This window comes from Notolabrus celidotus, chromosome 6, assembly GCF_009762535.1.
Source record: "Notolabrus celidotus isolate fNotCel1 chromosome 6, fNotCel1.pri, whole genome shotgun sequence".
Classification (NCBI taxonomy): Eukaryota; Metazoa; Chordata; class Actinopteri; order Labriformes; family Labridae; genus Notolabrus; species Notolabrus celidotus.
Genome location: NC_048277.1, coordinates 28,152,340 through 28,157,141, shown reverse-complemented (window position 1 = coordinate 28,157,141; position 4,802 = coordinate 28,152,340). Strand labels below are relative to the sequence as shown.

Genomic DNA, 4,802 nt, shown 5'->3' with positions numbered 1-4,802 from the left:
CTTTTCATGTGGTACCTTCATTAAATAAAGTTACTCCTATCTCTTGTTTGTTATTTGAATTTTTGTTTTATTTACAAAGAGTACAGCACACAACACTCCACATCCTTTGACCATGATGTTGAAAAAAATAGTTAACTAGTTTAAAAAATGTCAGCACTACTCATTGAATTTTAGCACAAGTAAATTGAATCCAATCAAAAATGCTTCCAATGCCATTTTGTATATTTCAGTCACCCCAAAAACTGACCGTGTGTAAATTCATGTCATTACGACATTTATTCGGACACTGGAGAACGCATCATGCCACCGAGGCTGTGACAGGTTTTGTTTAGTAAGCTAACTAACGGTAATAAATCAAAGTACACAAAGTTTTGTCATTGTTGTGTTACTGTCAATATTGTTACATCGCTAAAAATCAACATATCACCTCTTCACTCTGCATCTTGCAAAAAGTTGTCTTTAAGCTGGGGTTGGTAGTCAGATTTAGATATACTGGTTAAAATGATCTTTATGTCCCGATGGCAATCAATACATAATGTGTTCTTAAAAAAGAGTGAAAAAAAGCTGCTATCTACAGCCGGAGTAAAACTGGGAAAACACCAACCAATCCCTGCCTTTGGGAGCCAAAATATGAAACCAATCAAATCCTGTTCTGCCCGCCTCCCGCGCGTACATTTCAAGTTTGTGTTTTCAACTTTCACTCTCATAATGTTTTGGTGTTTTCTTACCGCTGAGGGAGACATGAGTTGACGTAGTGCAAAACACAAACAATGTGCTGAGGACCGGTTTTGGTAGCGAAGCACCGGCGCTTGTGCATGTGAGCGGGGGCGTCATTACGGAGGAGCTCCAAGGGGAGGGGGGGAGGGGTTAGACGGAGTCCTGAGGAAATGCCACCCTCAAATTCATGCTAGTTTTCCGTGACTACCAACCCTAGCTTTAAGCCAAGAAAAGCAATATTAAAAGGCAGATCTGTATTCATTCTGCTTCCTCAACAAATGCACGCTTTGGCAAGAGACCCATTTTGACAACAGTGGCTGAGTGGCATATCAATGCATCTTCATACAAGAAAAACACCACCAATTTAACCTGAAGGGGTCGCCAGAAACAACAGGAAAACTCCTCACTGGGCCTTTAAGTGATAATATCAAACAACACGGAAAAGCTTGAAGTATGTCAAGAATGTGTGCTAACCAATAAAAACGTTAAGGGTGTGTTACAAAATCTCACGTTACATGATTGAAACCGGTTAAAATTACGAAACATATCTTATGTCAGGCTTTTCCCCATTCTTCTTGTTTAAGCTAACAATAGATCGGCTTGTTTCTAACTTACACAACCTATCTTTAGCTTAGAATTCATTCAGTGGTAGCAGTCATATTATAACTAAAAAGGGTTGAAGCTCTAAAAGGATGAATTAAATAATCAAAACAGCATTATCAGCATTTAGCTGAAGCCAGCACTTTGGCTTAAAACACTGCTTTTAAGAAAAGCTTTAAAGATAGCATGGTCCTGAACATGGATTCCACTTCTCTCTTTGACTTTTGGTGACTCAGGTCCACAGGTGTCACTTCCTTAAACCCCTGTGAAAATATGTAATATGATTTGAGGCTAGACAAGGATGTGGAGCCGGTGTTGTGTAGCAGAAAAGGAATGTTATTGACCGCTCTACTCTCAGTTTTCAACAGCAGGTAAGCAGTTGATTTTATCGGACAGCTATCCAAGCCTTCCATCTGCCCTTCACGTGAGTTCTCTGCTGGGGCCTGGACAGTTTTGCCTCTTTCCCCATGTGGTTATAGTCAGATCATGCAGCCACTCCACTCTATTGGAAAGAATGTAGGTTAATATAGCAAGCGGGATCTGGACATCTCGCTCTCATTTGCCTTTTATAGCCCATAGGAGCAAAGGCATAGCGTGTGCTCCAAGCTGTAAATCAGAGGATGTTTGGCATCCCACTACTTTGAAGGAGGGGGGCTTTAGGCCTCAGTTAGGCCACGGACCAGCAGCACCCAGTAAAGCTCTCACATGCAGAATGAAAAGGGAGGAGAGATGAAAGAAATGGAGAAATATTTTTAGCTTGGGTGAAAGCCCAGTGAGTGTCAGCTTGAGTAGGGGCTAACAAGGCATATTTGGGTGATTACTTCACAGCTCAGATTGTTTCCGAGGGATACCTTATTCTGTATGCATCCGCCAGTATACCCACATTACGGGAAATAATAAAAAAGGTACAGATTCCAGGGGTGTAAAAAAACAATCCAACCAAACTGTTAATTGGGGTGTCTGATTTCCCGTCATCTCCTGCTTCACCTGCCGTAAATTCCATCATCTAGTCCAGATTTTCATGCCTTAAAAGCAGACATCAAAGCTGACAATTTATTTGTTTTTCATTGTAGACTAATGAGCAAAAACGTTTTCGGTTTCCAAAAGTTTGGCAATTCAGTGTGAAGCTTTTCAAAGACTGGCAAAAAGTTAAAAAGCTGAAACAATAATGGAGTTACTTTTCTAAACTACTTTTTTTAAATTGGAATTTGCGGTGCAGGGTGATAACTGATTGGAGTTGATGTCAGGAAACACAATATTGCACTAATAGTCCATTAGGTTTGGGTCCCAGGAATGATTATGCTAACTGTTGGGACCTGGCAGTAGCTGCGGCTCAATACCTGGAAATTGTGCCCTCGAGGAAACCAATCTGATGAGTTTCTTTTACATCATTGTTGCTGACAAAGTTGATATCAGGAGCCCCACCCTTTCTTGATTTTGAATGACCAGTAAGAGAAGAGTGACATTCAAGAGCAGCTCTCCAGAGCTAGAACAAATTTTTTTTTAATGATGTCAGTGGACACAGCAGTGTTGCCTACTCCTCAGTGAGGAAAGTAGCTAATGGCTGTCCTAAAAGTCGCTAGATGACATCATCGCTTTATTTGCATAATTTAAATTGTAATGGACACTGCAGGAGAGATGAGTAACATTGAGGCAGAGACAAAAAGGAGGTTAAAAAAAAACACCTAAATATGTTTATAATTACACTTAGGAACCTACAACAAATCAAAGTAAAACGTGAAAATTTTCAACCATAACATTTTCTACATTTTTATTGTATACAATCTACATTAACAATCAAAATGGACCAAAAAGAGACAGCAGGCAGGATCAGCCATCAGTGTCTTCATACATGCGTAATACATTTGCAGTCTGGATGCTGAGGGGTGAACGCCTCCTGCTCTAAATGCAGCCTAGGAGGGACTCACAGCAGCATCCACTACTCGTTGATAAGAGTTAGAATGATACATGCTTTCACGTCAGTCTAAAAATCTCCATTTAACACCAGTATAAGTCGCAAGATTTGTCGCTAGTCGCTTTTTTGAGAAAGAGTCACTAGATGGGTCTAAAAACTCTAAATATAGCAACAAAGTTGCTAAGTTGGCAACACTGGGACACAGGCCCTTATTTTGCACTTCTCTGTCTATTTAAGTCTGTCACAAATTATCTTCTTAGTCTTAAATACATTCTTTCCTCTTTACTCCTGTGGATAGTAGCTCACTATAAAAGGATGATTTTAGATCTCGTGAATTTATGGTGCAGATTTTTTTAAGGGTTACTGAACATTTGAAATGATCACAATAACATCTATTTATAAAAATACTGTCATTTTTGAGGAGAAATGAGGAGGACCCAAGATGCAGATACAAAATAAAAATGATTTAATAAACAAAACTTACTCAGAACATACTCACTGGAGCACAGGAACACAGGGAACATGCAGCAGGGTAGACATACAATGATCTGACAAGAGACAGGGGAAAAAGGAACTAAATACACTGAGTAATTAACACAGGTGTGGAGCACAGGACACAGGTGAAGGTAATGAGGTTAATCAACAAGGAGGGAAAAACAAGGGCAGAAAGTAACTAACCTGGAAACACAGGGGATTCAGAACTACAAAACAGAGAACACAAGACAAGACTAAGAAACACCAGAAAGTACAAAAGGAGACATGGATCACAAAACACACACAAGGGGACACAAAGGACACCGAAAAACACAGGAGAAACCAAGGCATGAAACACACGGAAAAACCGAACCAAACATCGACTCATGACAAATACCATTTTTTTTTGTACCAAAACACACAAATGTAAAGCACGGCCACATCTTGAGTAAGCTAGGTGACACCTGGCAGGCAGCTAACAGTCACTCAAAGAAGTTTTGTTAGCATTTTCTAAGCTGTAAAGAAATGTATTTTTGGTGCAATTTGGGGTATTTTCATCTGAGCCCCTTTGGGTCAGCCTTAAGTTGCATTTTCAGGAACTGCAGTTTATGTATTTTTAAGGTTTCATATATTAGACATGGAATTTGTGGCTTGAAACCTTAGGCTCATCAAAGCAGGAAAAAAAAGTGTTTACATGGATTGGTAGCCAGGGGTCTGAATAACATGTTTTGAAAAATGTGGATGAACCAACCCAGATGGTATCGAAGACAGAATGAGAGAGTTTAGGGTCACTGTCATCAGACGGCTCTTTAAGGCCCTTGATTGTTGCTGCTTTAAGGTAGACAAATGCAGCTGGTCAGCACAGGAAGTACAGAACGAATGACCCTTAATTGCTGCAATAGAGCAGCACTCACTCTACTTCCTGGGCTCCAACCTTTCCCTCAGTGGTCTAGAAAGGGGGGATGAAGGGCTCACTGAGCTCCATTAAGAAGCTAATGAACTGAGCATTACAATCTGATAACAGGTGAAACTTGTAATCAAACCAGGGCTTGCAGCCTATGGGTACAATTCCCTCTCATCCAACAATTAACCAAGC

General features: G+C 40.2%; 1 long non-coding RNA gene across 1 annotated transcript; it reads right to left on the bottom strand.

Annotated features, from left to right (window-relative positions):
- Window positions 1-1,632: 1,632 nt before the first annotated feature.
- Window positions 1,633-3,773, bottom strand: LOC117813812. The gene is made up of 2 exons (XR_004631462.1): window positions 3,717-3,773; window positions 1,633-1,819 (listed from the first exon to the last, which is right to left on the bottom strand). It is a non-coding gene; the product is annotated as an uncharacterized LOC117813812 (long non-coding RNA).
- Between the last annotated feature and the right edge of the window lie 1,029 nt (window positions 3,774-4,802).